This window comes from Erinaceus europaeus, chromosome 3 (assembly GCF_950295315.1).
Source record: "Erinaceus europaeus chromosome 3, mEriEur2.1, whole genome shotgun sequence".
Taxonomy (NCBI): domain Eukaryota; kingdom Metazoa; phylum Chordata; class Mammalia; order Eulipotyphla; family Erinaceidae; genus Erinaceus; species Erinaceus europaeus.
In genome coordinates, this window is record NC_080164.1 from 38,047,952 (window position 1) to 38,062,089 (window position 14,138).

The window sequence follows — 14,138 nt, forward strand, 5'->3', positions numbered from 1 at the left end:
TTAGCAGGGAAGCAATTACGGAAGCCAGACCTTTAACCTTCTGCATCCCACAATGACTTTGGGTCCATACTCCCAGCGGAATAAAGAATAGGAAAGCTAAAAGGGGAGGGGAGGGGCTACCAAGTTTTGGTGGTGGGAATTGTTCCCCTCTTATCCTATGGTCTTGTCAGTGTTTCCATTTTTTAAATTATTTTTATTTATTACTTATTCCTTTTTGTTGCCCTTGTAATTATTGATGTCATCGTTGTTGGATAGGACAGAGAAATGGAGAGAGGAAGGGAAGACAGATAGGGGGAGAGAAAGACAGACACCTGCAGACCTGCTTCACTGCCTTTGAAGCCAATCTCTTACAGGTGGGGAGACGGGGGCTCTAACCGTCATCCTTATGCTGGTTCTTGCACCTTGTACCACCTGCGCTTAATACCTAACTGGCTGCTCTACTGCCCGACTCCCATGTGTTTCCATTTTATAAATAAAAATTTTTTAAAAATCAGCATTAAAAATGCATTTTCAAACATTTCCTATTATGTGGCATCTGTTTTGGTTTTGTGACAATCATTTGTAGTAATTAATGTAAAGAACTTACACTTACTTTAGTAAACAAGTCCAAAAGTTTTTCATGCTATTTCTGATTTTTTATTTATAATTTTTTATTTATAAAATAGAAACTCAAACAAGACCATAGGATATGAGGGATACAATTCCACACAAATCCCAGCACCAAAACGCCATATCCCATCCCTCCCTTGATAGCTTTCCTATTCTTTATCCCTCTGGGAATATGGACCCAGGATTATTATGGGGTGCAAAAGGTGGAAGGTCTGGATTCTGTAATTGTTTCCTCACTGAACATGGGTGTTAACTGGTGAATCCATACTCCCACCCTCTTTCTCTCTTTCCCTAGTGGAGCAGAGCTCTGGGGAAACAGGTTTCCAGGATACATTGGTGAGGTCCTCTCAGGGAAGTCCAGTTGGTATCATGGTAGCATCTGGACCTGGTGGCTAAAAAAAGAGTTCAGATATAAAACAGAACAAATTGTTGACTAAATCATGAACCTAAAGGCTGGAATACTGCTGATGAAGACTTGGGGTCTCCATTTTGGAAAAAGCTAGTAGGTCTAGTTTAGGTATATTCCAAGGAGCTTATGACTTCACTAGTTTTTGCCTGAGCCTGACATCTAATATGTAGGTGGACCCAAGGTTTTGTCTGGGGACATGATGTCATGGCTGCAAAAAGAGCTAGAGAGCTGAATCAGGGAAGACAGTATCTCCCAAATATGGGAAAAGTGTATAGATATTGTATGTTGGATAATGGGCCCACTGTCCCGGAAAGTCCAGGCTATTGTTTCCATGAGGTTCGAGTGAGGTGACCCCCAACTCTCCCTTTGGGTTGAGACAAGGGAAGGTTCCCCGGGTCACTGGAATTTATGATGGCAGTACATCATGGCACCTTTCTACACATGCCACATTCTCACCTTTTGTTCTTTAATTAAAAGCCATGGATTACTGTGTGCGGTTAACCTTAAAACCAACAGCAAAATTCCTGATTGCTCAGCTGCCTCCCTTTCTCTCCTGCTGCTGTAAAGTGCCTGCAATCTACCTCTGGAAAAATACATAGTAAAGCTTGTGACCAAACCTTGTATAGTAACCTTTTACTTGTGATCAAACAGTCTTTGACTATGTATTGCATTTCTCTGTGTTTAAGTTAATGGATACCTCAACCTTCCCCCCAAGTTATGGATATATTTACCTGCTTTTTCTTTAAATAAACAAATTGTCCCACTGAGGCTTTCCCAGAGCTGACTGCCCTGTCTCTCTGTGCACTTTGCCCTCAGCACACGGGGCTACCCTGGGCCTCACAGGGAGCCACTCTGACCCTTGCCTCAGCTGGCCGGGGAGAAGGGGGACCCAGAGTGAGCCCACAATTGTAGACTGTAAACCACATAGTTTTGATCTGGATAGCATACTCTACCTACCACTTGTGGAAGATGGGTCCTGAAATTAGTGCAACCTGAAATGTTCCTACTCATGACCACAGAATGTGAGCTCTGGGATGCAGAAGTTACATAGGCTCCTGTGCTGAATACGGGCTATTTCTAATTTTATAAAGAGTACTACCTTTAAGTTCAACTGATTGAGCATCACTAATACATTAAAAAAATTGTTTGGGTATGCTGATTTTTTATGTGTGACTTTGTTAAGCTCTCCAAAATGCAACTTATTTTTAAAAAAATATTACACTTCTCAAATTAGATGATTCTGATACTTATGACTTACTGTTACTTGTTACTGTTTTTTCAAAGATTGATGTCCTCTCATTCTAATGGATATGAGTTCCAATAACATATTGAAAAGATGTGGTTATAATTAAAGAGACTTTCTTTTTTACATTATTTTATAATCACCTCCATTTCTATTTATTTGTAACAAAGGATACCATGTCTTTTTGATTGCAAAGTTGTATTCTATGAAATATATCCCATAACTTATTTAGTCTATCATTTGTTCATGAGCATTTAGGTTGCTTCTACTCTTCAGCTATTGTTCATAATAAAGCTATGGACATAGTAATGCATATGTCCCATTTAATTAGTGTTTGAGTATCCTTTGGATAAATGCCCAAGAGTGATATTGTGGATCATAAGACAATTGATTTTTTATATATTTAAGAACTTTCTATACACTTTTCCAAAGAGGCTATGCCAATTTACATTCCCAACAGCAACATAACAGAATTCCTTTTCCTCCACAACCTCACCAACATCTATAAGTTTCTGTTTTGTCAATGAAGGACATTCCCACACACATAATGGTATCTCAGTGTAGTTTCAATTTGCATTTCTCAAATGATAAGTGAAGTGAAACATTTCTTTATATGTCTGCGGACCATGTGTATCTCTATCTAGTTTCCAGAGCCTGAGCAGCCCACACAGGCTTAATTCTTGTCTGGTTTTATCTCTTAAATCCTGATAATCCTTCTGGGTAGTTCAATATCCTATTGGCCCTGAGATCACAGTTGAAGTGTCCAGAAATTCCCCTCCTTTCTTCCTCAGACAATGTACTCTACTTTGTAACTACCAAAGTAGTCTCAACTGCCACTAAGCACAGCTTTCTAAATTTTGAGAATCTCTCCTTCAATCCTTTTGCATCAACTGACCAAGACTAACTGGACCCACTTGTGACTAAGTAAGTTTCTTAAAAATTCATAAGTGTAAAGTGTAGAGATTTTAGGTAATTATTTTGTTGCTTCAACTAGCTGGTCAGTGTTGTACCTACTAATCCCTGACCATGATTCTGGAATTTGGTTGGGATTTAGTTTCCTAACTGGCTGTGAGTGTCTGAGTTGACCACCAGGCTGTAGTTCTGGGCCAAGTTTTTCCTTAACACTGGTGAGTTCCTGTGGGAAGTTCAATATTCTGTTGCCCCTTACTTCACAGGTTATGTACCCATAAGTTAGCTGTCTTCCTTCCACTAACAATGTATTACACTGCATAGTAACCAAGATGGCACCAGATGCTACTAAACATGGATCCTTAAGTCCTGCAAATTTTTCCTTTACCCCTTTATCTCTGACACCCACCTGTGTCTTAATGAGTTTCTTAACAAATCCCAGTCATAATTTTATGAATTTTCAGGTGATTTTTCATTGCTTTAACTATTTGAACAGAGGAGCAACATGAGGAAGCTGCTACTTTATAGCCACATCTCTGGAAGTCTTAAATTTTAAAATGTTTTAAATTAAATATATTTTGGAATTTTCATATATTTTGTTATCTATGTAGCTGACATGTACTGTATGTCACTTACATGTGGTTGATACTTTTTCCTTCTTCTATTACATTGATCATATCTGTCTTTAGTTATACCCCTTGAGCCATTAATATTTCACATAAGTATATATCAAATTTAATATAAATCTGGCATCAAGCTTAAAATAAACTTACTTTTATTTTAATCAAAAATGTCTTTTCTTTTATCCATCTGTTGCTTATTTTATTTTCTCTTTCATTGTGAATTAAATATATTTTGTTTCCATCATACTTATATCTTATGATTATTAGTTAATATATTCAAAATTATTAATTGGCAGCCTGGGATGTAGAACACTGGGTACAGCATGTGGGGACCAGGGGCTTGAATCTGTGTCAGCACCCCTCACTTACCAGTGCACCATACTCCTTCACCATAAGGCAGTGAGTCTCCAAGTTCCTTTTAAGAAAGTTTTTCTTCAATTACATTGAAATAGAACAAAGATCTATCAATGTTTTCTTATTTTTGTATGTGAAAGATGCCAAGAATTTTTCCTGAATCTGAATGAATTAACTCCTTTTTTAGACTGTTATTCTCTTAATTTTTTTGTTTGCTTCAATCTCTAACCAATATGCCTGAGAGAGAGAGCTTTAGGCAACTCAAGCTTTATCCTCTAGAAACATTGCATTTCAGGTTGTAAAAAATATTACCTACTGTGGCTGAGCACAACTGTACATCTGAAGAAATTATATAGATAAATTATACCAAATGCTGAAATGTCGGGAACCCTGTGGTTCATAATGCCTTTGAATATGTGACCCACTTCTCTAATTATTAATAATTTTGTATTATAACTGGTCATGCCATAAACTCTTTGCTTTCTCTTGCCTCCAGCCAGCAGGGAGGTTTGGTCAACATCAGAGTACACACAGATAACTGGTCAAAAGGTACTGCAGGCAAAAACAGTTTTATCTGATACCCTTGAATCATATGTGTATCCTTAGAATCATTCAGCAACTGCTGAGTAAACATAGAATTTGATGTAATCACTAGAGTGGAGATAACAAGTCTAATATAAAGTGGCTTACCTACTAGAAAAGAGATTATACAAATATGTACTCTCTATAATGTTCAGATATTCCTCTGAGAATTTATGTACTCCATTAGGATGTTTATACTTGACATCACTGCATGCACCTATACCCAGTAAAAAGATAGATGACTAGGATCACATACCAGATATTCAGTCAAATCTCATCTGAGGAAGCATAACAGTGATGTTCAACTCTCCCAACTGTTCTCTCAGCAGATTGTGTTTTTAAAGCACTGTACTTAGTCCTGGTTGATGGCAGAAAAATGGAACTCAGCATTGATATCCCTGACTTCAAAAAATTTTGTTCAGTAGGGTTTCTAGCCTTTCCTAAATGTAGTACAATTGTAGATCTAAGAAGTAACTCTAGGGGATTTCTACCAGCAGTGTAACAGAGTTCCTTTTTCTGCACATCATTTCCAACACTTTTCTTTTCCTGTTTTGTTGATGGAAGCCATTCTAATTGGTGTGAGGTGGTGACTCAGTGTGGTGTAATTTGCATTTCTCTGGTGATGATTGAATTGGTACATTCCAGCATATGTCTATGGGCCATGTTTATCTATTCTTTAGAGATCTATCTATTCTTTCTATTCATATCTACTGCCCACTTTTTTATTAGGTTGTTTTTTTCTTTTGTTGAGCTCTATGAATTCATTATAGATGTTTTATATCAACTGCTTGTCTGTAGTATGGTGTATGAATATGTTCTCCCATTTGCTAGGTTTCCTATTTATCCCTATGGAGTTTTCTTTTGATGTATAGAAGCATTTGAATTTTATAAAGTCCCATTTGTTCAGTCTTGTCTTTGTTTCCCTTGTCCATGGGGAAAAGTCTCCAAATATGTCTTTAGTGTTAATGTTATGAAATGTTTCCCTAATATGTTCTTCTCTGTATTTTATACTTTCAAATCTAATATCTAGATCTCTAATCTATTTTGAGTTAATTCTGGTGTATGATGTTAGCTGATGGTCTAGTTTTGTTTTTCTACATGTGGTTGCCCAATTCTGCTAAAACCACTTGTTAGAGAACTTATTTTCCTCATTGGGCAGACTTGACCTCTTTGTCATATATGAGTTGCCTATATATGTATGGGTTAAGTTCTGGATTCTCTATGCTATACCATTTTTCTTCCAATACCACACTGTTTAAACTACTACTGCTTTGTAGTATAGCCTAAGGTCTGTATTGTGATGCCTCCATTATTTTTTCTCCTTACAAGTGCGTTTGCTATTCATGATTTCTTAAAGATACACACAAATGTTTGAATAATATGTTCAATATCTTTGAAATATGCCATTGGGATTTTAATAGGGATTAAATCAAATCTATAAATCACTTTTGGCAGAATTGCCATTTTAATGATATTTATTCTCCCAATACATGAGCAAGGGATGTTCTTCCATTTCTTTGTGTTATCCTCTATTTCCTTTTATTTTTTACTTCTTTATTGGGGGATAAATGGTTGGTTCACAGTCAACAGTGAGATGCAATACTTTGTAGAGACATAACATCTCCACATAACAATATCTGATTGTTTTCTTTACCTGAAAGTGTATTTTATCAGAAAGCAGAATAGCTGTCCCTGCCCTTTTCTTATGAGTTGTTAGCTTGGAGTGTCTTACTGCAGCCTCTAATAATAAGTTTCTGTTTGTCTTTTCTTGGAATGTGTGTTTCCTGAAGACATATAATGGATGGGTCCTCTTCTTTAATCCATTTGGCTACTCTGAATCTTTTGATATGTCATTTACGCCATACACATTTAGAGTGATTATTGATATTTGTGGTTTACTTTCAGATTTTTGTCTTTTAAGTTTAAGTTTTTGATTATTTGCCTATTTGTTTCTGTCTGTCATTTTGTGTGGATGGGATTCTGTGGTTATTTCATTAACTTTTCTTATACTATCTATAGATCTCTGCTCCCTGGTTTGTTTTGTGGTTCCCATAAGTATAATAGCTAGTATTGTGTATCTAAAAAAGTCTTTTTAAGTTGGTCTAGACTAACAAACGTTTGATAGAACTGCTTTGTCATTTAATTCCCTTCTCTATTTACTTTGTTCTTTCCTATTTTTATTGTGTTCTTAGTTCTAGTTTATTGCTGTTCACCTTAATTAGAATGTGTACTCCTTTGTTTGTTTCTTTCTTTTTTATTTTTCATTTACTTTTTTTTGCTTTCAAAATATCTCAATTTATTAGGGAAATATTAATTTACAAGGCAATTGCTATCAATTTCATATCTCTTAAGGATAGATGTCAGGAAGCCAGATGATACACCAACTAGTCCTCTCCTTTGACATTGAACAGTAGGCTCCAATAACTCTTTTTGGATTTGTTGTATTGTTATTTGGAAAACTGGGAAATTTTATGCATGCAATAAAATTTTTAATTTTATGTTTAATTTATTTATTGGGGAATTAATGTTTTATATACGACAGTAAATACAATAGTTTGTACATGCATAAAATTTCCCAGTTTTCCACATAACAATACAACCCCCACTAGGTCCTCTGTCATCATGTTCCAGGACTTGAATCCCTCCGCTCCTGCCCCCACTCACCCCAGAGTCTTTTGCTTTAGTGCAATACACCACCTCCATTCCAAGTTCTGCTTAGTGTTTTCTCTTCTGATCTTGTTTTTCAACTTCTGGTGTGAGTGAGATCATCCCATACTCACCCACTTCCTTCTTTTTTGTGGGAAAGATCAGTAGTTCTAGTAAGGTGTGGATGATTGTGGCAAATTCCCTTGGTTTTTTGGATATTTTGAGAAAAGATTTATTTCTCCCTCATATTTGATCTGAATTTCTCTTTTGTGTCTTAATTCCATAATAAAAATGTTCTTTCAAGTATTGCTTAAGTTCTTGGAGAGTCCTCGTAATGAGGCTGCTGTAATCTGTCTCTGATAAGTCTGTCTCTCTAAATCTTTAATCCTTTGTAGTTTCTCTATTTCATTTCTATCTGGTTGATGTTCTGTTTTTTAACTGTTTATTCCTGTTTCTCTGGTTGAACATTTATTGTGCTCATGATAGCTGGCCAGCAGGTGGTGGTACTGTAATCTCTAAGTTTCTCTTGTTTATATATTCCATGGTCAGGGTTGATTTGGGCCTTCATGTGGATGTAAATACTGTTTTTGTTGTGTCCTTGACTTAAATTAAGAAGACTACAAAAAAAAAAGTGTCAAAGACTGAGAGGCTTTGAGCTTCCTTCTCTTTCCTTTTTCTAGTGCTAGGAACTGCACTCACTAGCCAAAATAGAGCAGCTATGTGCTCTGCTGCACCAGAGCTCAGGTTTGACTTTATTGATCTTTCACAAGCAACCATATGAGGCTCTAGATCTTTCAGCTGCAGATTAAGGTTCCAATTGGGTTTATTGTTGTATTTATCTGTTGTTTTGGCGGGAGAACCAATCTGATCCCACATCCATGTCTCCCAGAAGTCCATGAAAGACAATAATTAAGATTATTTCTTTAATATGTAGAATATAAAGAACAAAGATATGAACTTAAAAATAAATATAGCCAAACTGCAACCTATCTCTAAGTCTGTATGAGAATTATGGTTGCTACTGGTGAGAACTTTGGTGGCAAATGTGGAACTATGCTTTCTGATCTTATAATTATGCACATGAAGAAAATATTTCAATGAGTTAGTATGTGCTTTCGTATTTGGCTAGCTAAGTTTGTATTCTAGTTATTCATAATCCAATCTTGATAGTAGGCTAGAATTTTCTCTGAAATTTCAAATCTCAGAGAAAATTATAAGGTTATTCAATTATGTGTATTTCTCATCAGTACCAGCATTTCCTACTTGTTAGTGTAATGAATGCTAGATGAAAATAGTAGCTTGTCAATTATCATGTCAAAATATTTTCTTTAGTAACACTAGACCTTGTAAATGAATAATCCCATAGTTACAATGATATTTTTAAATTATGTTCACTTCAGATATAGAGACAGAGAAAGAGAGTGAGGGACAATGAGGAGGCACAATTCTACCATCTTTGGAACTGCTTCTGGTGTAAGTGTTTTTATGTGGTACCAATGTTCAAACCTGGGGCTTTGTGCAAAATAAAACTCACAGCCCTTAGGTTTTCTAACAGTTCCTAATTAGCAAGTTTATACTAGAGATTAATCCTACTAGTTATAACTATTAATTTCCATGAATTTACTGAAATATTTTAACAGATTCTTCACAGAAATGAACTAAATCTAAAAGTCTGGTGAATTTCTTATCCTAAACCTAAGTACAGATTCCAAATGATCAGTCCTACTTAAATTTCAATTTCATATAATTCTGGCTAATGGCCTTAAATTTTATTCCCACTCTTGTGTTTATAAAAATTAAACTTGTTGGGGGCTATGGAGCAGCAGCAGCTGTGTTTCTCTCCTCTCCTGTCCCGGGTCAAGTAGGAATACCAACAAACACGACCTGGGACCACAACAAGACAGGACTAGAATGACTTCAGGAACCCACCAAATCACCGGTAAGTGCAAACACGTGTGACTCCTGGACAGAGAGGAGCCTAGGGAGAGATTAAGTGGCTGGTAACAGTCAGGCACTTTACCAGTTGAGACACAACCTCCAGTCTGTTTCACCAACAAAAAGATGGCTGAAGACAGGAGAGGACTCCCTGAGACTCACCAAGTGCAACTGCTCCTGCCCTCTGAATCTGGAGCCATGGCAGAGAGGCCTTGTGCAGACAGAAGGGGACAGAGAACTAACCAGAAAACTCAGGAGAAGATCAATACCTCAGTGGCCTAGTGGTGGGGCTGTGAGAGTCTCTTTGCATAATCACTGGATTATCTCTACCCCAACCTGCTTTATCTCTTGGTCAGGAGTCAGTGATTAAGCTAAGAAGTATCCTTATAGTTTAACAGCCCTCAGGCTCCCATAGCCTATAGGGAGGAAAAAAGAACAAAAGAGGCTTTTAAGCCACTGAGCTCCAACTCAGGGATTAAAATACTATTGAAACAACTGTCAGTTTCCACAACTACAAACCCTTTAACTGCCTTAGACACAAGTCAATCCAGGCAATAGTGATCAGAAATTTGAAAAGTCCTGAGAGAGGGACCTTATAACATACTATATAAGAAGGTTAAGCCAACAAGAAGAAATATTGGAAAAATGAACCAGAACAAGAGTCCAGCTAAAATCCCCCCAAAGATTGAAACACAAAATAATGAGGTCAACATCCAGACACTAGTTAAGGGAATAATCACAAGAGTGAGTAAAGAGTTTGAAAGAATTGTCATCATAAATGCAGAAACAACAAATCAGACCCTGGAAGAAACACTAATTATCTCAAGGTTATTTGAGAGATGAAAGCTGAAATACCTGAGGTAAGAACAAAACTAGCTGAACAAGCTAGAAAAGTATAACAACAGGGTAACAAAATAGGGGAACTCCAGAAAACAGTAGAGGGGAGAAAGAATAGAATCAATGAGGCTTAAGACAAAATGAGCAAGATCTAGGACAAATTAGAGACAACTAAAAAAGAAGTAAAAGATCTCAAAATGAGATTAAGAGATACTGGAAACAACAACAGAGTCCTATGGGATGACTTTAAAAGAATCAATATACACATTGTTGCCTTATCAGAGGAAGAAAGAGAGGGAAGGGAAGAAACCATTCTTCAGGAAGTAATAGCTGAGAACTTCTCTAGTCTAGACAACATCAAAGACATAAAGGTTCAAGAAGCTCCAAGGGTCCCAAACAGAATTAACCCAGACTTAAGGGCACAAAGTCACATCATATTTAAAATGGTAAGGAACAAGGATAAAGAAAGGATCCTGAAGGCTGCAAGAAAAAAACAAAAAGTCTCCTATAGAGGAAAACCCATAAGATTAGCAGCAGATTTCTCCACAAAAACACTTCAGGCCAGAAGTGAATGGCAAGATATCTATCGAGTGCTCAGTGAGAAAGGCTTTCAACCAAGACTACTGTATCCTGCTAGACTGTCATTCAGACTAGATGGAAACATCAAAACCTTCTCAGACAAGCAACAGTTGAAAGAATCAACTATCACCAAGCCTGCCCTGAAAGAAGTTCTGAAAGTTCTCCTATAAACAGTCAGACCACCATAAATATGCCACATGTCAGAACACTCTAAAACTCTACAAGAATGGAGTTAAAATATCTTCAATCTTTGATATCAATAAATGTCAATGGCAGGAATGCACCTATTAAAATACACAGAGTAGGAAGATGGATCAGAAAACACAACTCAACAATATGCTGTCTACAGGACTTAACTCAGCAAGACAAACACAGACTCAAAGTGATAAACATTTGGAAAGATATTCCATGCTCATGGGTTGGAAGAATTAACATCATCAAAATGAATATACTACCCAGAGCCGTATACAAATTTAATCCTATCCCCATCAAGATCCCAATCACATTTTTACAGACTAGAGCAAATGCTACAAATGTTTATCTGGAAACAGAAAAGACCTCAAATTGCCAAAACACTTTTAAGAAGAAAGAACAGAACTGGAGGCATCACACTCCCAGATCTCAAATTGCATTATAGGGCCATTGTCATCAAAACTGCTTGGTACTGGAACATGAATAGACACACTGACCAGTGGAATAGAATTTAGAGCCCAGAAGTAAGTCTCCACACCTATGGACATCTAATCTTTGACACAGATTTGCAGAGTATTAAATGCAGAAAGATGAGTCTCTTCAACAAATGGTGTTGAAAAAAATGGGTTGAAACATGCAGAAGAATGAAACTGAACCACTATATTTCACCAAACATAAAAGTAAATTCCAAGTGGATCAATTACTTGGATGTTAGACCAGAAACTATCAGATATTTAGAGGAAAATATTGGCAGAACTCTTTTCTGATTAAATTTTAAAGATCTCTTCAATGAAACGTATCCAATTACAAAAAAGACTAAGGCAAGCATAAACCTATAGATTTATGTCAAATTAAAAGCTTCTACACAGCAAAAGAACTACTACCCAAACCAAGAGACCCCTAACAGAATGGGAGAAGATATTTACATTCCATACATCAGACAAGAGGCTAATAACCAGAATATATAAAGAACTTGCCAAACACTACAACAAGAAAACAAACAACCCCATGCAAAAATGGGCGGACAGAATATTCACCACAAAAGAGATCCAAAAGGCAGGGAAATACCTGAAAAAATGCTCCAAGTCTTTGATTGTCAGAGAAATGCAAATAAGGACAACAATGAGATATTACTTCACTCCTGTGAGAATGTCATACATCAAAAAAGGTAGCAGCAACAAATTCTGGAAAGGTTGTGGGGTCAAAGGAAACCCTTCTGCACTGCTGTTGCGGATGTCTATTGGTCCAGCTTCTGTGGAGAATAGTTTGGAGAGCTCTCAGAAGGCTAGAAATGGACCTATACTATGATCCTATATTCCTCTCCTGAAGATATATCCTAAGGAATTCAACACACTCATCCATAAAGATCTGTGTATACATATGTTCTTAGCAGCACAATTAGTAATAGCCAAAACCTGGAAGCAACCCAAGTGTCCAACAACAGATGAGTGGCTGAGCATGTTGTGGTATATAAATACAATGGAATACTACTCAGCTATCAAAAATGGTGACTTCACCATTTTCAACTGATGTTGGATGGACCTTGAAATATTCATGTTAAGTGAAATAAGTCAAAAACAGAAGGATGAAAATGGGATGATCTCACTCTCAGGCAGTTGAAAAACAAGATCAGAAGAGAAAACATAAGGAGAACCTCAACTGGAATTGGAGTTTTGCACCAAAGTAAAAGACTCTGGGGTGGGTGAGAGAGGGGAGAATACAGCTCCAAAAAGGATGACAGAGGACCTAGTGGGGGTTGTATTGTTATATGGAAAACTGAGAAATGTTATGCATGTAAGAACTACTGTATTTACTGTCGAATGTAAAACATTAATTCCCCAATAAAGCAATTTAAAAAAAAAAAGATAAGAAGCCTACTTATAGTTTAAAAGCCCTCAGTCTCCCATAGCATACAGGGAAGGAAAAAAAGAATAAAAGAAGCTTTATAAGTCACTGTACTCCAACTCAGGGATTAAATAATATTGAAACAACAAAAAATTAATCTCTTTAACACAATAAACTGCTTTACCATATGTACTTAGTTTCATTTCCCAGCAATCATTTTAATCAATATAAGAATCTTATTTGTACGATATCATTGTTTTTAGTATGATTGTGAAAATTAATTATTCTCAACATTACTAATCACATTGATACACAGATAATTCTGCTATAATTGCTTATGTTGTGTTTATGATTAACATCAGCATGTTCTCAGATTCTTATTTTTCTGGTTGATAGGACTATAAACAATATTGAATATTGGTCTTTTTTTAACCTTTAAAAATCATTTTATTTGTGCATTAATGATTTACAGTACTGTTCTTAATAAAAAGGTACAATCTCTCATCTCCCCATACTAGGTGTCCCCCTAATTTTTTTCATTTTTTATTAGTGATTTAATAATGATTAAAGAAATTGTAAGATAACAGAGGTACAATTACATACAATTCCTACCACCAGAGTTCCATGCCCCATCACTTCTACTGGAAGCTTCCGTATTCATTATCCCTCTGAAAGTATGAACCAAAAATTTTTATGGAGTGCAGAAGGTGGAAGGTCAGGCTCCTATAATTTCTTCTCCATTGAATATGGACATTGACAGGTCTATCTATATCCTCATGCTGTTTCTTTCTTTCCCTAGTGGTGTAGGGTTCTGGAAAGGTGAGGTCCCAGGACACATTGGTGAGATCATCTACCCAGGGTAATCAGGATGGCTTCATGGTAGCATCTGCAATTTGGTGGCTGAATGGTAGTAAGGTATAAAGCAGGACAAACTATTTAATAATGAAGAACCCAAAAGTAAGAATAGAGCAGATTAAATTAAGGGTCTTTGTGTGAGAAGAAGCTTGGAAGTCTATTTTAGATATATTCAATGGGGCCCATGACTTTAGTAATTTCTACTGAGCCCTATAGCTAACATTCAGGTGGACTAAAAATATTGTCTGGAAAGATGGTGTCAGACTTGATAAAAGGGTTAGAAAGCTAGATTAGGGCATAGAATAGGTCCCAAATATGAGAAAAGTAGATAAATGCTATTGTCTGCAAATCGCAGCGATCTGACTTAAGGCCTATATCTATTCATTTACATTTAGCATGGAATCTTATGTAACCTCTGAGTCCCTGTCAGTCTAAACTTGCAGTCCATGGTCACAGTTAGAAACATTCTAGGCTTCATTCATTTCAGGACCAGTCTTCCTCAAGTGGCATAGTAGGTTGA